The following is a 22,517-nucleotide window of genomic DNA, read 5'->3' on the forward strand; positions in this document are numbered from 1 at the left end:
TTTTGCATGGCCCAAATGTGCCATGTTAAAGCTACTAGAGAGAGGTTCTTTGACTGCAGAAGCAGTGGTGTACTAACTACAGATACACATGGTGACTGCATCCTGTACCTGCAGGGAGGAGAGTATGTCCCTGATCCTAGGTGTAGTGTCTGTTGGCAGATCCTTCTTAACAGTGACAGATTTTCTTGAGGGAAGATTTTAAGCATTAATAACTGAAAAGGCTTAACCTGCTGTTGCATTTGAGGTGAAACTTGGTTCATGTGCAAAGACTGCATGATTGAGGAAGAGGCTCTGCTTCAGAGAGTGAGTGGATGGTCAGGAGCTGGGTGTAACTTCAGAAGAGGTTAATGCCTCCAGCTTTCATAGGCTAAGGTTCTGTGTCACCATTTTGCCTGCCCTCAATCCCATCTTCAAAAGTTCTTGTTGCTCAGCTGTTTCCACCTCCTCCAGTTGTGCCAGTTCAGCTGCTTGTAGGGATAAAATCTACAGTGGAGTTGGACTAGCGTTATGGATTTGTTCTTGTTAGTAGGGCTTTTAAAAAAACTTGGTTCTTCTAAAGAGCTCACCTATGAGTGTGGCTACATAAACAGTTTAACTGGCACAAGTGAGTGGCACTAACTGTGAGAGAGCACAGCAAGATCCCCTTAAAATGGATTTACAGCAAATGGAGTAGTGAAACAGAGCCACAACCCTACATGCTCTTAACGTTATTTGCATGAGTAGCTCCATTGTGTTTCAGTGGGACTCTACATACACATGTAAAATTGTTTGCAGGGCCAGGTCCTTACAGAGAATAAAAGCTACGGCTGGGATGTGCCATGCTCTGAACCATATGTGGGAAGTGTAATGCAAATGAATTTTGCTGTCTGGCCTATCTTGCCTGCTCTGTCTGCTCTGAAAAACTGGAGTTCATTTAGCAACTTTCCTTAGGCTTGGTTTGCCCTTAATGGAAGAAGATTCTGATTTTGAAAAGAAGGCCTGATCTTCTGTCCCTGCCACAGCCAAGGAGTTATGAAGAGATCGTATGCAGTAATGTTTCCAAGATGTTCTTGGGATTTGCTGGAGTGCTCCAAAGAGCTGAGACAGCTGGCTTTTCTGGTGCAGCTTTTACGAGTTTGGCTGAAGGACAAGGCCTCAGTACAGGGGGATGCTCTGAAGGTTGGCAGTGGCAGGCCCATGGTCTGGTGCTCCACTACCCGAAATCCTGCCATGCAACCTGCCACTGCAGTTAAGATCGTTTTAGAGCCTGTTGTCAGTTCCCATGGTAAAACATTTCAAGGACAGCAGGAGGGATTTCTCAGTTGAGAATCTCTGCCTTGGGAATTCACTGCTTGTGGCAGTTTGCTGTGGTGGATTCCCAAAGGTGGTGGGTGAAGTAGCAACTTAACTCTTGAGAGTGAAGCAAAACACCTTGATAGCTGCTATCTGGCACCCTAAAGGGAGGAAGGAAGAGACATAAAGCCGTTGGAGGGGAAAGGCTTGGTGTGGTTATTTGAGACCGCTGCCTGCAGAGTTGCACAGTCATTTATAACTGTTTGAAATGTGGGGGGATGGGGTCGGGGGGATGGGAGAAGAGTTGGAAGAACCACAGCATCTGCAAACTGGTAGTGTTTTATGCTCCTTTTCCCTGATCTAACTCCTCTAGGGACAAGAGAGTGAAGTACTGGGAGGAAAACAGAAAAGGCAGTCTGCTAACACCTCATATTTTATCACTGTTGTTGCTTGTGTCAAGATTGAAGCACAGGGTAGGGTTTTCAAAGGTACCTTCAGGAAATGGAAATTGGGTGCCTGGCTTCCTTAGACTCCTTAGTAAAATCCTAGCCTCTGCTGCCCAGGGGAAACAAATTTCCTTTTAACAGATCACGATGGGTCCCTGATGACAGTGAGAGCAGGACTAGGTCTTTGGTCTAATGCACTATTAAGGCCTATCTGTTCCTTACACCATGTTTTGCTGCTTAGTTGGTCTACTCCATGCAGTTACTGCTGTTGCAGCCTTTCCTGGACTAGTCCACTGAGCTCTCTCTGGTGCGGGGCAAATAGTAGGCAGTACATTAAAAAAGACCCACCGCAATATAAAAATAGAAAAGGTTTATATGTCAGGTAAAGAAGCTGGCTGATCTGATGGCAACAAATGTGGTGGTTCAAGTGGAGTTAATCAGTCAGGTTTCACCATCACTTTAGTTTTAGAAAGTGTTGCTGTCATGTGTGGGCAGGTACAGGTAGGGCTAGCATTGGTGGATGAATTGGAAGGACTGTCCAGAGACGAGTGGTTTCTGCTTTTGGGTTGTGGGTCCTGGGAACTTGAAGACTGAGAGCCTTGTAAGAGAGAAGCAAGATAGAGGCATCAGTTGGCTGGATGTCTGTCCATTGGGAAATGCTTAAGGGGTCTGGTCTGCAAATTAGAACGAACTGAATCTCACTGTTAAGAAATATCCCTCTCAAGGAAGAGTATCTATCTAGGTTAGAAGGTATGAAATAGCTACTATTGCAGTGGGCTGAGGGAAATGCTTAAGGGGTCTGGTCTTCAAATCAGAAGGGATTGTTAAGAAGTAACCCCTTCAAGAAAGAGCATCTATTTAGGGTAGAAAGTGTGAAATAACTACTGTTGCAGTGCTCAGGAAACTGTAACAGAGTTCTTTAAGGATCTTACCAAGTAGGCAGGGACCAGGGGAGAAGAAAGGTACAAAAAGAGGAAAAGCCTTTTAGAGACTGAGGGCTAGGTGGAGACAGGAGGTGGTTTTATCCATCAGAGGGCTGTCCAGCGTGAATGCTCAGTGCTGAAATACAAAGAGTTGGGTTATTTAAAAGTGGGAGTTGGACAGAGTTGGTCCTTTGAAGTCAAAGGGAGAGGGAGAAAGGGAGAACACACTCCACATTTCTATTCACTTATGTTGTGTTGGCAAAACAGGTTATTCAGGCATCGTAGATATGCAAAATGATCAGCCTGCTTTCTCTCCTTAGACTGCAGCAGTTGTGTGCATCTGTGTGCCGCTGGTGATTTGGAAAGCTCTTCCTTACAACCCACAAGATCACTCAATTTAAGAATGTTTTGTGGAGGTGAAGAAGGATTAGTGGATGTTGAAAATGCTCTTTTCACAGAGTAAGTCAAAATCTGAAAAGAGTGAAGGATTGCTACAAATGTTCAAAACTCTTAACTCTCAGATGGTTTCAAACCACATTGACATTTAATCCCCCAAACATGGCCCATTTTCACAGGATAGGGCCCTGGACCATATTTAGGAGTTGATAGGTTGTGTCTGTCATTACTATCTGGTTCTTCCCTGTTTAGTTGCAAGCTGGTTCTTAGCCCAGTGCTTTCTCCCATCAGAAAAGGCCCTCAGCTCTCTCAGAGCAGCTCCATCAACCCACTGGCAGCTGCTGGGCAGTCACTGGGTGGAAGAAACATGCTTCTTCTCCAGAAGCTCCCTCGCACTTTCTTCTTGCCTTGCCAATGGAAAGCCATCCCCTTCCTTCTTAAGAAATACATGGAAGGGAAATTCCATGCGTGGTGTCAGCGGGCTGAACGTGCAGCTCCACAATGGTCCTGCCCACCCATCAGGTGGCACCTCAGGACTGTGCTGCTTTTGGGATGACTTTCAGGATGATGACCTAGTATTGATGATTGCAATGCACAGTGCCCACCTTGATGATTTCCCCTGTGCACCGAGGGGCACCCGGCGAAAGTGTCACGGTTGCAAACCGCCCTGCCAGCTGAGGTACCTCTGGGCACCTCTGGTGCTAGGGAGGACTGGCAGGGCACCCGCTCTAGCCCAGGCAGCGTAGCCCCCCAGGAGCCGCGCAAGGCCTCAGGGCTCAGCGGCGGGCGCCTTCCCCCACGGGGGGCCCGCACCGTTTCCGTTAGGGGTTTGGCCCCGCGCGCCGCCTCCGGGGAGCGCCGGCTCCCGCGCCCCACGCTGACAAGGTCCCGCGCCGGCCCCTCCCCGCCTCAACGGGGTGCCTCCCTTGCGGCTGCGGGCACGAAGACACGCGGAGCCCCCGCCTCCGCGGCCCCACCCGGGGAGCGGGGAGGCAGAAGAGAGGGGTACTCCCGGCGCTGAACTTCGCTGATAGGAGTTAAGGAGTGGTGGTGCGCGGGAGGGGCGGTCCCTTTAAGAAGCGCCCTGGGCGCGAGGTCTCTTTAAAAGGGGAGGAGGGGTGGGGCCGCCCCGAGGCGTGGGGACCGGCTATGTTAATGGCGGGGGCGGTGCTGCGGCGAGCGGGGAGGAGTGGGTGGTGCTTCTCGCGGTCCCGAGGGGGCGCTCGGCGCAGCTGGCCTGTCTCTTTAAGAGCCTGGTTGCTACCACTGTGTAGGCGAAGGCGGGAGGAGAGGGTGTGCGAGGGGGAAGGGAGGCAGTCCCCGCCCTCTCGCTGAGTGGGGCGGGGCTGGGGGCCGGTCGAGACCACTGCCCGGAACGGGGAGTAAGAGGCGGTCCCGCCGGCGGAGTGAGTAGGGGACAGTACCATTCCTGGGGCGGGGCGCACGCGACGGGCGGTACCATTCCTCTCTCCGGGTTGCGGGACGCGGCGGGAGGGGGGAATCGAGGGGGGGGGAAACGGTGTGGGGAAAACGGGGGGGGAGGAGGGGGGGCCAGGCAGGGGGAACGGGCGAGAGGGGCTGCGATGGGCGGTACCATGTGTGCGGGAAGGAGAGGGGGGGAGGCGCTGGCGGACAATGGAGCCTGTGTGTGTTTGCGGGAGGGGGAAGGACCCGCCGTCGCCGGGGGGAGACGCTGCGCCGCCCCCTCCCGCCCGGGGCTGAGAGGAGCTTCGGCCCCCGCCTCTCCCCCACGGCTCGGCGCGGTGAGTGAGGGGGAGGCGGCGCGGCGGGCACCGGGCGACCACCGGCACCGGCCGCCGCCCGCCCAAAGTTTGAGAGTTGGGGGAGGCCCGGGGGCCGGAGGGGACGCCGCCGACGGCTGAGGGGAGCGCTGCCTCCGGGACTGCGGCGCCCCGGTGGCTCCGCTGGCGGTCCCCGGGCGCCCGGGGTTCTTCTCGGCTCCGCGGCGTGTCGCGCTGGCTGTGCTGCGCGGAGGGGTGTGGGGTGCCCTGAGGGTGTGCTGCGTGGCGGGGGGTGGAGGATGCTCTGAGGTGCGCAGGGTGCCCCGGGACTGCGGTCTGTGGAGGGCCGTGCAGAAGCTGTGCCCCAAATGAAAGGAGGGGGGGAGGGGAGATGGTGCTCCGTGGTGCAGGGGATGCCCTGGGGGCTGTGCTGCTTGGAGGGATGTGTGGTGTGCAGGGGATGCTCTAGGGGTAGTGCTCTCTGGGGAGGTATGTGGAGTGCAGGCGATGCTCTAGGGCTGTGCTTTACGGAGGGATGTGTGGGGTGCAGGGGACGCCCCGGGGGCCGTGCTCTGTGGAGGACCATGTGAGGTGCTTTGGGGTGCACGGGAAGCCCTGGAGGTTGTGCTGTATGGATGGGCATATGGAGTGTTTTGCATTGCATTGTGGTGCCGGGGGTTGTGCTGTATGAAGAGGTGTATGGATTACTCTGACTTGTCCGGGGTGCCATGGAGGTTGTGCTGCGTGAACGAATGTGTTGGGGTGTCCTTGGTTGCATTTGTGGTGCATGGGATGCCTTAAGAGCTGTGCTACATGGATGTATGTGGGATGCCCTGTGGTTTGGCATGCACTAGGGCTTCTGCAGTGGGGAGGGGTGTGTGGGGTGCACCGAGTTGCGCTGGGGTGCACGGGGTGGCCACGTGGCTGTGTTGTGTTGAAGAGCGTGGGCTGAGGTGAGCTGCAGCACTGGGGTGCTCTGCAGGGCATGATGTATGAGTAGGTAAGTGGAGTGCTTTGCACTGTGTTGAGGTGCAGTGATGGACTTGGGGTGCCCTAAGAGGTATGCTGTATGGAGAGGACGATGTTGGGGAGATTAGAGAGGTAGTTCTGAGTTTTTAATCCCAGTGAGGGACTGGGACATTGGGTAGAAGGGGCTGCAACACCAGGGCTGTGCTGTTGGGACTGGGGGTGTGGGCTGTCCTGGGAGAAAGTGGGGTGAGAACTGGGCATGTGAACTCTGTGGTGGAGCTGAAGTAAGGGGCTGAGGCACAAAGGTCTACAGCAGGGATGTAGGGAATGGAGCATGAGGTGAATCACGCAGGGGGGCATGGGAAGCGAGATGTTAGGTAATCTGGGATGTGCTGTGAGGAAGGGATGGGGGACTTTGTTGCAGGAAGACCTGTCTTCAGGAAGGGACGTGGAGAGGTGGATGAAGAATTGTGGAGTATGAGGTAAGCTGGGGAGCAAAAAGTTGATACATAACAGGATGGCCATAGTGACAGGAGAATTTGAGAAGCTGGGACTTGAATGGTTGGGAGAAAGGGATATGGGAGTAGCACTGTGAGCCAGAATATGGGGTGATAAGTGCTTTCAGCAGAGAAGAGGTGGTGCATGTGGTTATAAAGGGAATTGTAGGTGTTCAGAGCTGGGAACCAGTACAGATAGTTTAGGGGAGCATGCTTCTAGGGAAGCTAAGAAAGTAGTGTGGAACTGGAATGTGGGATAGTTGTTCAAGAGAAGTTTGTGGGATACTAAGAGTGTGGGAGGGAACCATGTATGTAGGAATTGTGGGGAAGAGTAGTATCTGACAAGGCAGGGGAAATGTGTTCATTTGGAAGTGTTTCTACTAGGCAGAGAAGAGGCAGTGTGTATATGTGTGCCTGAGGTAGTCCATGCCCTGGCCTTACTGCAAAGGGGTCTGTGGGAGGCTGTCTGAGGGATGGGAGAAGCTAAATCTGTAGAGATACTGGAAGTTCGTGAGGTTAAGTGTTGCACAACAGGAGGAAAACAACCAACACCAGAGACTCCAAGTGCTTAGGGAAATGATGGGACAGGTGGGTGCATGCAAGCAGTGAGGCTCTGTGTCTAGGATGAGAGCATGCACTATTTGTTGGCCAGATTTCTGTTCCTGAGACCACTGTGTAGGTGTCTGAGTGATGGGACTAAACTCTGACAATTCAATCTTTGGGATGTGGAAAGTGTATATTGCTCTAGGAGGGTAGACAAAGCATGAGGTTGCAGATGGGAAGGATCTGATGTGACAGTCAATTGTGGATTGTTATTTGAGTATAAAATATTAAGGTGGGATGATTACATGGTTAGTGGTTTAACAGTAAACAAAGTGAGGAATCAGGAAATAGTCATGCAGCAAAGAAAGCAAGCATGGAATAATAATTGGCAGTAGGGAGCTGATTGTGGAACAGTTCCCAGCATGAAAGGGAAGATGCTTTACTCTCCAGGTGCCAAACCTGATTTGGGCTGTGAAACTGTCTGGGAAATAACCATGAACCCCACTTTCTCTGAGAGGAAGATAAAGTCTTGTACCTCTTGCCTTGTAAAGCAACATCTCCTTAGTTTGGGCATTAGCTTCACTGACCGGTGCAGAGAAGAAGAGATTGTGCCAAGTTAAGTTTGTCTCATTAAGCCTCTGTCTTGGTGACCAGTTGCTTTTCTGTTGAAGTACAGTTGGAGAAAGTGTGGAAGACAGTTCTTTCAGTTTTGTGGGGTTCCAGTAACATTTATTTTCCTTGAAAGTGTTTTATTTTCTATTTATCTGTGGAAAGCGCACATAGACATCAGGGTGCTTTAAATGTATTGAGCTTTAAGAGCAGGAGGAAGAATGTGATGGAGATTATTTTACTTTTTTCCCCCCCCCTTCTGTTTTGTTGGAAAATAATATTTGCTCAGTGATTGCTCAAAATACTATAAAAACAAATGTTGGAAAGCTAGGCAAGGCATTACATGAAATCAAATAACAAAAATAATCGCAGCTTATGGAATGGAAGAATTAACATATCTAAACAGCTTTATCCCTGTCTTCTTTTTGTTTGCCTCTCTCCTGTTTAATATTTGGGCTGTAATGATGGATTGCTCTCTGCAGTGGGATGTTACAGGTGTTGAACTGGTGAAGTTAAATAAAGGCTAACGCAGTTTTGCGTTCATCCTGTGCTTACAGCAGAGGTGTGCTAGCAGAAGCGGCAGACTGATCTGTTTTCTCCTGGGAATCATAAGAGTTGCTTTGATATAGCCATTTTGGACAAGTTGGCATCATGGCTGTGTTGTGTGGGGTTTTTTGTTTAGTTTTGGGGTTTTTTGTGTTTTTTGTTTGTTTGTGGTTGTTTTTTGTTGTTGCCTTTTTTTTTTTTAAACAGTCATCTCCAAAGATACTATTTTTAACGAATGAAGGAACATGTCCTCCCCCCCCCCCCTCCCCTTACTCAGAGCACAAAAATGTCTCAAGGGCTTATATTCTTTCCTTGTCTCCCTTGCTGGCTCCTCCTCAAACAACAAAAGAATAGCAGCTTTCTTTTTCTAAGATGGAGTTAACAACTATGTCAGTTTTGGGATTTTGGAATTTTCCCAGTGGGGTAGGTTTTTTTTGTTGATATGTCTTGGGATTTTTTTGTTTTTGGTTGTGTGTGAGGTGAGTTGTTTGTTTGGTTTTGGGGGTGTTTTAGGTTTCTGGTTGGGGTTTGGTTGTTTTTTTTTTTTTTCTCTTTCCTGTGAAGAGAGGTCTGGGGATCTTGGATCTCACTGCACTGTTGTGAACTCTTAACACCTTAATTGAAGGGGTGGAGATGCTGAATCAGTAACAAAGCCTCCTTTATCCAAAATGTTAATCAATCATTGACGTTAAATAAGTGTGAACAAAACCAAACAAAAAAAAATCCCACCCTAAACAAGTTTTTGTCTAAGTCCCCCTCCCATTCAGCTGCTCATCTTTGGTCAGGTTAACATGAGAAATTCTTTTGAGGGGATGTATTTTGTGTGTATACGTACTTCATTTTGCAATGTTTGGTAAAAGTTCTGTGCTGACTTCCCAGTATAGTTTTCCCAATACAGATTATTTAGCTCATAGATGCAATACAGATGTTTCAGGAGAAACTGATCTTCTCTGGTGTGAGTGAAGTAGCTAGATTGTGATTAGATTGTTCAACTACTGTTGAAACAATCTTTTTTGTGGACTCGGGGTGTGTGTATAGGTGTACTTTAAGGTTTTTGTGGGTTTGGGGTGGTGTTTTCCTTTCCTCCCTTGTGATCAGTTAGTTTGTTTATTGGTCAACAGTGTCTTCTAAGTGAGGCAGGACCTGAATTTTAATGTGAAAGAAAATAAATAGGTTTCTGTTCATACAACTAGAAACTTCGTAGATCTCTTCTTCAGTATGTTATGAATACAAAGGGTGTGGACTCTTTCTTCCATGTGCTTCCCTCCCCCCCATCTTGCATTTCATCATTACAGTTCTTGGGGTTAGTCCACAGCCAGAGAAGCTACATTTGTCACAAAATATCCAAATATAGAAACTAAGGCAACTATAAGCCACAAGGCTAAAATATTAATATACAACAGCTTTTCTGAACAGTTTTTATGCTTGTGGTGGAATGGAGTACCTTTGATCCATATTTGCTAGCAATTCAAAGGCTTGCTGCTCTGTAATGTGTTAACTTCCTATACCTATTTCTACATGTTTCTGTCTATATTTTTTTTTACCCTTTGAGTCTCTGATGTGCTGTGTCAATTCTCTTCCCTTGTGAGCTGTGCCTATGGCTTAGGAATTTTGTTGGTCTTTTATAAATTCAATGGGAAAAAGTCCCAACACAAAAACTTGAACCTATGGAGCCATTTACATTCAAGTCAGTATTTGAGCAAATTCCTATCTTAAATGTCAGCTGTGTTGCCTAGTAGGGTATGATCTCTTCTGCTTTCTAGAAGTTTACCAGAATTTCTTCAGAGCAATACAGGCAGCCTTCATAAAATTCTTCTATTTAGTTCATTTGGCCTTGGACTTCACAGAAATCTCTGTGCCTTGGTAAGGTCTGTGTTCTGTTTACACAGACATGAAGTCCTTTAACCCAGCAAGGTTTGCTGTCGGCTTGGAATTCCTGCTCACAAGCTCTGCTGGAGTTCCTCTCGTCTTCCTGCTCGCAAAAATGAAGGTGTTAACTCAGGTTTTCAGAGCAATGTGGAGGGAGATTTCACTGGTGATGTTTTTCGTCTGAGCACTGCTCTGCCTATGCTATTTAAAATAGTTTTCTTCTTATACCTTTACTTGTCAGTTAGGATTTTTTTTTTCTAAGAGTTTAAACATTTTGGAGCTGGACCTCCTTTGTGGCAGGGACTATACAACTACAGAAGAACAGAGACCTTATTCATAATTAGGACTTCCAGATAATCTTGAAGAAAACGAGCAGAAAACCCCAACCCATCTATTGGGAAATTTCTGAAGAGTTGCCTTTAAGACTGTATGGTCTTACAAACTTGAACTAAACAACAACAGCAAAACATAAGGTGATATTTTAATGTGTGCTGAATCCAAATAAGTGGTGCCAATGTTGACTTCTTATTTTTGAAGAAGTGGGGTTGTACTTTGTCACTATACCTGTACCTATAGGCCTAGCTGCCCTCTGTTACTAAGCCTGTTCTGTGCTAGAGCTGGCTTTTGAGGAGTCCATGGTGCTTGCCCATTTTGATTCTTCACCACCCTCTGCATGTGCTGGTACTGTTGTCTGAACAGCTGTATGCTAAAGCAGATCAAGGAACTAATCTGGCAAAAAAAATCATTCTACTTGGGCTGTTTGGCCGTGCAAATGGTTGTAAGAGGCACATCACAGTGTGGTGCAGGGGTGTAAGTAAGTATTGGTAGCAGCAGTTTTTCAAGGTGGCATTGCTGCCAAAGGAATGCTCATCTAGCTATACCTCTTAAGAGTCTGCTAAGCTTGCTAAATGTTATTCACACCTGTTTGTTACAGCTTCCCTTGCCTGAGAACACTTCCTTCGGCTTACCTGGTTCTTTCTGCCAAAATGTTTCTCATCTCTGAACATGTGTGCAATGTATATGAAGGAAAGACCTCTCTAAGAAGCTTTAAACAGGGCAACAAAAAGTGTATGGTGGTTTAGCTATGGAAAAGTTTCTGCTGCTTCAAGATTGTCTGATTATACAGAACATGTAGTGTAAATCAATGATGGACTATTTAGTATGGTTGCAATTAAGCAGTGAAACTCATGCTGTGAGAATCATCAGGAGCAAGAATTCAACAAGAGTTAAAAAGGATCATATGTCTGTAGGAATACGAAGAATATTCAATTATCATAATCAGTGACAGTAGAAATTTTGGAAGAGGTATGAAGCCTGTGGTCTAAACCTTGTTTTTCATTGTGCTCAAACAGATGTGCTTCTATATTGGGAAAGAGAGGGAGGGAGTAGGTTATTCTGCCTGAGTTTGCTTGCAGGGTTCTCACACACTTCTCTGAAAACTTGACTGAGACCACTGTGTGAGATGTGCCATTAAACTGCATAGGCTTTTGGTTGCCTCTTGGTGACCCATCCTGAAATCTGGTCTGAGCTACCAAACGGTGAAGTTTGTGAACTGCTGCTACCTGACTCTTACATTTGTTTTGTCCTTGCTTCTGTGAGTTGTTCTTACTTGTTCTTCAGCAGAGTCAGATCTCAACACTAGTTGTATTTATTTTAAAGACTTCTGAAATTTCAGTTTACTGTATCTGGGGAATGAATGTTGTCTCTTTAGAGTATGTGCATGCTCCCAGATCTCCCTTTTTTTTTTTTTTTTTTTTTAATTCAGACAGGCTTAAAAGCAGAGGTGAGCTCTTCTTGTTTGGCCTCTGAGAAAAAAGCCAAACAAGAAGGGAAGGGAGGTGAAAAGTGGAATTGTAAGGTGATTGGCTTGTTTGCTTGTTTCTAAAACTTGGGCAGAATCAAGGAAATCTGTTTGGAGGAAGGAAAATTGAAAGTATGCTTTACGAGTCACATAATTTCAACGAAGCAGGCCTGAGAGGTGGTAGAGCAACATCCTGTGAGAGTTCATAGAAAATTTGGTGCTGTAGTCTTGAAAACAATACTGATTTCAAGTGCTGATTAGTGGTACAATCTATGACAAACATGCAATAATGTAACTGTGTATAGAACTGAGGGAGAGCTTTCTACTTCCTGTATTGAGTTCAGGGCAGTTGTGCCGCTCTGTATGGCAGGGATAGCCACATAGCTGCCTGCTCAACAGCTATCATTTGCAATTGCTCTGAGCTGGTTGTCCTGTTTCTATGGCCATTAGACCTCTTAAGAAGGCAGTGCCACTGTATTCTTGCTTCTTAGCTTTCTCGTGTGGCTGTCTGAATAGCAGCAGAACAAAGGAGCTTTAAACTGCTGACCCATCTTGTCACCTGATGGTCTTCATGTGCCTGTTGTTAGTTCTCCATGCCTTTTGAACAAAGGGTGCTGATATCTGTTTCCTCTTATCAGTACGGTGCCATGGGCTCTTTCAAAACCAGGTTAGGTTGGATTTGGTAGTGAACTTGAGAACAGAACTTGGCTCTTGATTCGCTTGCTATTTGCCTTCTTGACCATGTTACTTACACTCTACAAATTGCTTTAAATCTGTGAGTCTGCTTGTGTATGTTGCATGAAGCTTTCATTGCCACCTTTGCAATGTGTACAGTTATGCAAAACCTGAAGGAAAATTCTGGTGTAGTGGTCATTGCTAAAACACTGGGTAAGATCAAGCCATGGACCCTTCTTCAGGTTTCTCAAACCTGTGTTTTCTGCATCTTACTAAACTGACTTATTCAGATGTCTTAATATCACTGTTGCACTGCCTGGTGAAATTACAGTATTTTATCTACATACCAATCTGATCTTGTTTGATGATTGATTAGAAATGTAGTGTTATTTACAGTGTAATGTAAAGCAAAGCTGTAGCCTGTTGAGGTGAGCAGCCACAGCTTCTACAGTGAGCTGTTATGATGCAGAGTTCAAGTGACTCTTGGAACTTTTCCTAGTGGAACTGAAGCTTTCCACCACTTTGTGTATGAGAAGGGAGGAAAGAACTTCAGGCCAAAATGGCTTGACAGCTCGTTAACAAGAAAATGCTTTCTTCTGTCTCAAAAAATTAAATAAAATTAACCTTCTTGTGGCTTGTAGATGGAAAGTTGAAACTGTTAGGCAAATAGCCACCATCCAGCAGAAATGCTTCTGAATGTTCTTGTGAAAGTTAGCTTTGATTTGACAGTTATGAGTCTTTGAAAATAGCGCTCTGTTTATACCGTACAGTAAATACTTTGAAGTACATTCGGATTTGCTGTACATGCATGGCTAACTAGAAGAATATTAAACGTGTTCGTCTGGAGTCGAGCGAGGGAGGATCCCCCAGCAATTGGAATTGCATGCTCCTCTTACTTTTATAAGATTATGTCAAAGCAGTAGTTTGATAATAGACCTGGTTATACAATTGCTTAATTTCTTGTCAAAATAACATTTTTAGATGCAGTGTTTTGAGATCTTTTAGGGTGACCTCATGTTATTTATCAAATGTCAGTTTTTCATCCCAGCAGCTTTGATATAATCATGTAGCATGGTGAAGTACTGTGTACCTGCAGTCTTTGCTAGCTGGAGTTCTTTGAAGTGCCTTGCTCTTTAGAAGAGTCATAGCTCTATTAAAGATCCTACATTTAATGACTAGGAAACCAGTATATAGAAGTGGTGCACTGCATTACTGAAGGTTGTGCTATATCTACCATGCCTAATAGGAGCCTAAAACTAAAGAAATGAGAGGTTCAGTGCACCAGGAACACCAAACTCCGTTACATGGAATAGAGTAATTCTTCAGCTGTTGCCCCCATGAGAATGCCTGCTTTGCAGTGCTGAGCTCCTCAGCACTGGTGCTATGAAATAGCAGGAGGACCCATGTAAGGAAGAGGAGCAGAAGGAATAGCTGGTGGTGACAGTCCTGAGTGAAAACTGGTTTCACAGGTGGTGCTGGAAGATAGCAATGCTTAGGGGAGCTTTGCAAAACTGCTTGTTTGAGACACCTCTTGAGGTGAAGGTTAAGATGAAGGAAGGTGTGTGGGTCATTCCCAGCAATTCTAACAGTGTGTGATGTCTCCAAGTGCTTGCTTAGCTCTGCATTTTCTGTGGAGGATGTCTGTCCAGTACTGACTCCTCCCAACCCCACTTACCTTACGAAAGCTGTCAAGATTGTAACCTGAGGAGTTATACCTGAGGATGGTTTCTTACTTTTCTTTCTGGAAGCCTAGTGAAGGGATGCTGAAACTAAAGGAAAAAGCACTTGTTTTTTCCTGTGCTGAGCTGATAGGTGGCTTATTTTTCCCAAGCCTTCTGTTTAAACAGTATGTTGTTACTAGATGTTGAAGAACAAACTGTCTTCGTGGTACTGTCTTCCGATCCATTATTTCCACATCCATCTCCCTCCCTCTGCAGATTAGTTTCTAAATAATGGGTTACTGGGAAGCTTGATACAAATACCTTAATATAGTGGTTCATGTTGATGACCCCATTTACATTTTAGAAAAAACAAGCCCAGAGAAGTGACTGAAAATAGATCAACTCTGACTCCTAACACATTAACTACTTCCTGAAAAGTAGATGAAGTTTTGACAGAAGGTAAACCTACGAAAGCAGCTCACAGAAAACTGTTGTTATCCACTGGACTCTTGCATGTAATGCTGACTGGTACTGGAGCTGTAAACTATTAAAAGTGATGTATTAAGCTGTAGAAGTCTGTCAGATATTAGGGAAACACTCTTGAAACATTTCTTGAAAAAAATCTGTTCTTGCTAGAGCTTTTGATCTTTTATCAGCGTGAACAATAGCAGGAACTTTGGAGCAGACTGGCTGCTGCTAAGGTGAGCTCAACGTCGAGTGCTCACCACTCCAGTTGTAATGTACATAAACTGTTGCCAGCACTGTTAGCATAGGTGGAGCTGAACTGCTGTTGGCTGGTGTGCCGGAGCATGCCGAGGCTGAGCGGAGGTCAGTGGAACGTCGTGGTGTGCTACAGGTTATGTGACAGTGTGCCTGATGCCTTAGCAGCACTCTGGCCAGCCTGCACCTGTAAATTCAGCTTTGACAGCATTAGTGGCAATGGTGTGGGCAGCAAGGGGAACTTCATCCATGGCATTCCTGTTGAGAAGCTGATAGCTTGTAGCTTAGGCTTTGGGGTTTGTGAGGGTTTTTCTTTTGATGCTTTCCAAAGTGATTTCTGGAACCGTGTTAGACTTTGCCATGAGGTGATTTGAGTCCTAGATGGACCAAGTGGGTCAAGGGTTGTGGGTTTTTTTAACATAATAACAACTGGGAAATTGAAAGGGACTTTGAATGTCTGGCTACATACATCTTGAATCTACTCTGCAGTGTGTATGAGCACGTGTCTCCTCCATTACTTTGAGGAAGGAGTTGTGGAAAGACTCGTACAAAATCAGAAACCGTCTGTGACAGCTATTCATCCCCATTGTATTAAAAACACACTGAGTGGTAGATGCGTTAAAAATAGTTTAATGGACATATAGTTGTCTTTTTGACAGTGTTAGTGTTGCTAACAGCTCTTAGAAGTGAGAGTTATATGTGTAGTGAGCAACATGCCTGTTGAAAAAGATTATTTTAGAATGATTTCTGTAAATACCTAAAAAGAATAATTAAATGGCCCTTTACATTGTGGCTACTGTTGGTTATCCAGGTGCATGTCAAAAGGAGGAAGAAGGAGAATAGTCAGTGGAGATGCCATTGTCTGAGAGCAAAGGGATGGTTACGTGAGAAACGTCCAAAACCACTTTATTCTCTGATCTTTGGGATTGTATTATGCTTTGTCAGTGATTGTCTTGACTACCCTTTCTAAGGATGAAGAGAAAAAAATTAGATTTCTGTGACTGTCCCTGTTTTAAATGAACTTCAGGAGAGACTGGTTCTTTAGGAAATGTCTGTGTGTGTGGTGATAGGAGCTGAAGAGGGGAAAGTGTGGAAGAAAGAGTATGCATTTGCTCAACATATGTGGATGGGCAGGCACAGGTAGGCTCAGCAGAGTTACATTTATATGATGATGCATACTGAATTTGCACAGGGGCAATTAAGTATATTCTTATAGTTTCTGGGAGCCTTATCCTGTGGTCCTAAATTCTTAACTTAATCTGAGCTACGTGAAGGAATTTCTCTTCCTTGTAATACCGTAGCCTTGCCTGATTTTTCCCTGTTAATGTGCTTGTAGGTCATCAATGTGTTAATTTTAAGTGAGCCTATCTTTGCTCAGCCCCTTTCTCTGTGCTTCAAGGCGTGGAAGTAGTTATAGGCAATAACCTGCCCATGTTTTAGAAGTTAACAGAGAGGTGTATGCACACCATGTGTACAAGAGGAGTTATTTTCTCAGTGGAGGTTGTTATGAGCCTGGTGAAGCTTGTGTAGTCCCCACATTCATATAACAAAATGAGTTTAGGTGACAAGCTCTCTTTTTTTTTTTTTTTTTTTTTTTTTGGTTGAGAGTCACTTCTGGTATGAGACCATGAGCAAAGAGGTAATGCTGTGCAGATCTGGAATTATCAGTGATTTCTCTGATGTGCATAAGGAGGAATTCTTGGCTTGGCAAACTGAAGACCTTGTATACATCATTGTATTTTATTCCCAATAAATAAACTTAGGGAAGTCCACACTGTTTCAGAATAGGTTAGGACCATCTAAAAGTAGGTGACTGGCTGTGATTTACATCTAATCAGCTCACTATATTAACTAGTTAGCTCTGGATGTTGAGAAAATGAAAATGATTTATAAATAAATAGAATCTGTGGCTTGCTAGGGAATTACAGAATGGTCAGAATGGTATTTTCCCCCCAAATCAGAAGCTGTTTTGTGTAGAGAATGGCCTATGTATTACAGGAGATGCCCCTAGTCCAAGTGGCCACTGCCTTTATAGCAGGTAGAGCAGGTGAGCTGAAAGTCTGCTGTGTGATACCTGTGTAGCTTGACCAAAGAGTAAGGTGAGGTACAAACGCTGCAGTTGAAGGACATGTGACAGTAGGTAGTGAGGCCATCTACTTTCTTGGACAAGCAGAGTTGTAGTATGTTCAGATGACTTGCATATTGATACTATATCTTTAAGTCCAGCAGCTCTCCTTTAAGAAGAAAGAGCAGAGAGATCTGTCAGAAGGATGCAAGTGTGAACAATCATTGTAAGTCTGTCTGTGCCTCCAGTCACTGCTGCTTCCTATGTGCTGGTAAGTGTGTGGTCACCTGGTTGGCTGAAACAGGAAGCTTGTCTTCTGAAAATTAATGGTGTCTTTAATCTAGAGTTAGTTTTCAGCAGGGTCACAGATGCTAATGATGGCCAGAAGGGACAGAGACTTAGGCTGGTGAAGTTGCTTTCCAGGGTCTAACACATACTTGGTGTGCAGAACATAAGGTGGCATTTTTGACAAATCTGATTGAATGCTGGTGGTTCCAATAGCAGTTGTACTGCAAGCACATGCTTCATGCATTTGTGGGAAAGGATGAGGAAGATAACATTTGCGAAAAGGTGTACTTGAAAGTGTATTTCAAAGCCCTTAGTAGGGACTATCTCTAAAACCTGGGACTGGCTCAGGGGATTGAAGAGTGTCCTGTGCCCTTGTATCCTCAAGTATCATGGGGAGATAAGTGGGACGTAGAGAACTCATTAATTTATCTATCCACTTTTATATGATCTTAAGGGAGGCTGATGGTTCAATAAAAGCATTGAGTAACACTTCCTGCATCCTCCTTGTTTTCCAGTTGCACTCCTTATTGATGAGGTGTGTAATCAAACACTTTATTAAACAGCAGCTTATTAAAATGTAACATGCTGTTCAGCTGCAGGTGTGCAAAATAAGCAAATGCTAAGCAAAACTGGTAAGTGCAGCACATGATGAAAGCCAATGGTAACTCTTGGGCTGTCTTGGGTGTGTGTGGTTGAAGGAGGGTCAGAGTAATAGGATGTGACCTTCCCAATAGAACTGTGCTGAAGAAGCGTGTTGGCTGATTCATTGCTTACCCCACCTCTCAGGTCTCATGGGGAATCCACTGGTGGATGCACATGCACAGGTTTGCTTCCTGGTGGCTGTCAGGATGAGCAGTTGCTCAAACTTCTCCTGTTCTTGGTCCCTCCTGAAGCTGCTGCTCTTCTCTGAGCAGTCTCTTACTCCACTCACTCTCTTCCCTTTCTTGCCTACTGCACTGTCAAAGCTACAATTCAGGGTGCTGGCTCAGCTTGTGTTCAAAGTTCCCATTTGTTTTCTGTAGCAGCAGGTCTTTAGCCTTTTTTCTTTTTCCATGCTGATTTTGATCTCTCACCACCCTCAGTCCAGCATGGACTGAGTCTCAGAAAGGCCACAGGAAAAAAAAGAAGCATGCTCTTTCTGTACACAGAGAAAGATTTCTTGCCTTTAATGCTTCATGTCACAGTAAGGCCACAAGTTTCATACTTTCATCTATTTGGTATGCCTTTATTTCATCTCTCCACATTCTATTTCTCAAAGAGGGAGAAAAGACTGAAGTGGTGATAACTGCAGCTGTTCTTGCTGCAGCGGCCATAATGCTTCAAGTACTTTACCACTTGTTACTACTAAACTTCTACAGTTTAAAGGCACGAATTAGCCATAAGCTACTTTTTGATGGGTTGGTGATTTTTTTTTTAATTTATTTTTTAATTTTGGTAATGTGGTGACTAGTTCAGTGAAATATGGAGATGATTCATGAATACTTAACCAAAAAGTAAACTAAGATGTGCAGTTGTCTTGTTAATTACTCCGTGATAGTTGCTTGTGTACTTGCTCTCAGCCTTTTGCTTTCAAATTTACTGTGAAGCAAACTGTCTTGTGCTGACTGGACTAAGACCAGGTAAGCAGCAGAAATAGTAAGCCAGGGAATAGAGTTCCATTGCAATAACTATCTGCTCATTTGTGTCCCTCTTGCAGTTCTCAGCTGTGGACTCTAAGGCTGTCACGTTCTGTTTCTTTGCCAAGTTGGATTTGAACATTTCAAGCAATAGAGCTCTGACTGCTATGACAGATTCTCTCCATTCTATTGTGTGCTGGTGTTCACACATTTTTCCCTTTCAAGGGAAAAGGTGATTTCTGTCACTACTTTAGTACAGGTGTGTCAGTATTGGCACTGGCATAGCTTAGCTTGTATTATTTTGTTGGGTGGGGTGGGGGAAAGGGGAAAGGAGACGTAACTGGGTAATTGGATTCAGGGATGATTGTGCTACTGTGGTAGGTTTTACTGGATGAAGCAGCTTGTTGCGATAGGTGTTTGTTTCAGTTTCTGTCTGCAGGTGTGACTTGGCTAGATAAGGATGGTCTATCACATTGATGATTTCATTGTTTGATTTGGCTGGACTGGGTGGAGAATGTAGCTGCATTGTTTGGGACTAGCTTTGTAGGTTGACTTTGTTGAAGTGGATTACATGGCAGTGCATTGCTACATTAAGGTGAAGCTGCAGTCGATAAGAGTTGGAGAGTGTTGGAGGAAAGTGCATATGCACAGTTTCACAATGCATAGCAAACTGAGCCTCACAACAGCTCCTATGTACCTGCTGGGAGATCTGGGCAGCAGAATGCCAAACCTCAGGTAGTGATTTCAGTTAGCAGTTGTATTTTAGCTGCAAGTTTGTCCATGTTGTGTAAATGGCTGAGTGCTCTGAAAGACCATGCTGACCCCAACAATGTGAATGTTGTTTGGATTCTTACTGTCCTTGCAGCTTCTCCAGTTTTCATAGTGAATGAGGGAAAATCTGTCAGGTATCTGCTCTGTCTGTCTTTCCTGGACTCAAATATACCATGACGCCGTTCCTTGGAGTCCATGTTTTCTTTTATTAGTGAAAATTCTTGTATTACTGAAAATGTGGCTGATCAGTTCTTAGGCTATTAACTCTTACGACCTTATAGGAAATAACTGTAGTACAAGGTGGGGCTAACCCCTCTATTTTGAGCAAACTTGCAAATATGTCTTGCTTGGGAATCTTTGCAGTTTGAGTCCTTTCTCCCCTGTAGCGTAGCACAATGATGTGAAGTAGGAGCTGCCAGAACAGTAGGTAGTGTTTCTTCTAAAACCTGCCTGGTTTTACCCTAGATGTTATTGTTTGGCTTTACATGCTGCTTGCTGTTTTTATTTATATGTTGTCTGGTTGTGGAGGAGGTTGTATCCACAAAGCACTGGGGGGTAGGGAGGGGGGGGCGTTGGCAGAAGTTGCTGGGCACATAGTAAGGGGATGGCAAGCCTTTGAAAAAAGATAGGTGCAGAAAAGGGGAGGTCACATGTCTGAGCTTTGTGCCAGCTTCTCTGAGCACAGATGAGCTCATGGGAATCCAGCTAGCTCAAATATGGGAGTGCTAAAGCAGGTCTGACCTATTTCCCCTCCATGTGCAGTCTGCATCTTCAGACTCTCCCAGTCTGATGGTGGCTTTTTTTATGCTGACAAATCTTGCCAATCTGAGCAGAAGCTTCGCTTGTTCAGTAGCTCAGAATAAGTTTTGGTTCCTCTGCTTCTGTGGCTGGATGCATGGGAGGTCCTGTGCTTGGCTGTGCATTCTTGTTGATTAAATTCTTCCTCTCTCTTCTTTATCTAGGTGATATTTTCTTGTGAGACGAGTAGTTCGCAACTCATGGCCTCCACAATGAGTACTGCAGTGTCGTGACACCAGGGGTCTTGGTAAGCTACTTGTTGGAAAGAGGAGGACCTATCATAGTTCCACAATTGCATGTCCATCTCTCTTGTTTCTGCAGTTGAGGTTTAAAGTAATTTTAAGCCATCCAAATTGTAAGCTGCAGCTAAGTGGTGTGAGGCTGCTTTTCACCTATTCTTAGCTCCTCCTTTGAGCTTGCAGTGGCACTGACGTGGTTACAGATCAGGGGACTACTCCAGCTGAAAAGAGATTGCAGCTGTTTCTCTTAGGTTAGTTCCCATTCAGATCTTGCCCTGATGTGGTCAGAAGAGAGGTGGTGGGAATGAGCAGCGAGTAGAACCATCCATTTTCCCTGCAGCTGTTGCCTAGCATACCTTAAAGCAAGCCTGAAAATACGGACTTGGATGTAGCTTGCCAAAATGGCTTGAAAAGTGGCTTGGCCATTCACTATCAGTGACCCTACTCCAATTTTAAAGCAATGATAAAGGCTTTGCTATGGCAGGCAGACTCCTGCAAAAGTACATTTTTCTAGAGCTTTTCCATTATTGAACCCTGGATTCTCAGACATACATATATTAGAAGTGCATTTGGAAAAATCATGAGGCATTCCATTTCACATTATAAAAGATGGTACGTTCCCAGTGTGCAGAAATGAGAAGCTGAGGAAGTTGAGTTGCTATTGTTCCATCAATGAATATATAGATGTATCCTTTATCTTTATAGCTCTCTCTGGTAAGAAGAAATTTAAACTCAGACTGCAAAATATAGTTCCGTTGCAGAATGTATCAATCCTAATAGATGGAGGATGCATATATATAGGATAATAAAAAATTAGGGTTGGATTTGTTTGGTTTTTTTGTTTGTTCTCCCTGTAAAACACTCAAAAGCTTGTTGTGCAGGCAGTGTGGTCCTGATTGTGTTCTTCATATTTTCTCATTACACTCTGCAAGGCTGGGATTCTGAGGAAATAGTTGTCTTATAATAAAAGGTAACATGATAATGCATGAATATCAGAAGTGGAAAAGCAGAGGATGAAACAACTAGAATACTTAAATCATCTCACAGGCATCCTTCTTTTAGCATTGAACTCTGCTCACTCGGATGCTATTGTCTCTCTCTTTTTTTTTTTTTTATTTTTTCCTGAAATTTGCCATGTTTTCAGTCCCATGTTCATCTTAAGTGAGGACTCCAAAATACCATGTACTTCCACTGACTTTTACAGATGCATACATCTCTTTTGAAAGGTGGAGTTGAGTGCCGTTGATGTTACAGTTTTGTTGTCAAAACAGATACAGGAGCCAAATTTGCATGCAAAGATGGTGCAATTTAGATACTTCTGAAGATGTTCTCTCTTGTCTTTACAGAGTATCAGCTACAGTATCAGCTCCAATTACAGCATGACAGTAGTAACAATAGTAATAGATTAACTCGAACATTGTTCTCAAAACCAGTGGGATAACCAGCTGATAGCCCCAGAGAGGCTTGTGGGACCTCTGGAGTGTGTGGCCCAGACTGGAGTTCATCTGACTGTGCCTAATAGGAGACATTAAAAATAAGACCTTTTTATGGCAGAAATATTTCCCCCCATTGTTTGTTTTGTGCAGCACAGGGGAGATGAGAATAGGGTGCAAGATGGTGTCTGGGAGTCATGAAGGAGGAGACATTTATTAGACAGGAGAATTTTTGGAGATGATGCAATGTGCACAACTGCAGTTTGGAGCACTATCAGGCTCAAGTACAGCAGTGCAGTTGCTAAAAAGTGTAATTGCACAACCTCACAACAAGATTAATTTGGGGAACTGGAAAACAATAGTGCTCAATACTATAGGTTATTGATAACTCTCCTTGGCCAGAGGTGGTCACATAGTGCCTGTGTTTCTTAATCCTCTGGTGTCAGCATATAAGCAAGCCAATTTTTGTTTTCTAAAAGCAATTTGACAGTAGTTTCTTCAAAAAAATGTAGACACTCCCAGTCCAGTGAGATTTATTTTGTTTCATTTGATATGCACAGGAAGAAACTGCTTCTTTGGTGCCGAGAAGGAATACAGGGAGTATTTACATTTGAATAATATTTAACTAGCCATGCTTA

The sequence above is a fragment of the Indicator indicator genome, chromosome 1 (genome assembly GCF_027791375.1).
Source record: "Indicator indicator isolate 239-I01 chromosome 1, UM_Iind_1.1, whole genome shotgun sequence".
NCBI classification, from domain to species: Eukaryota; Metazoa; Chordata; class Aves; order Piciformes; family Indicatoridae; genus Indicator; species Indicator indicator.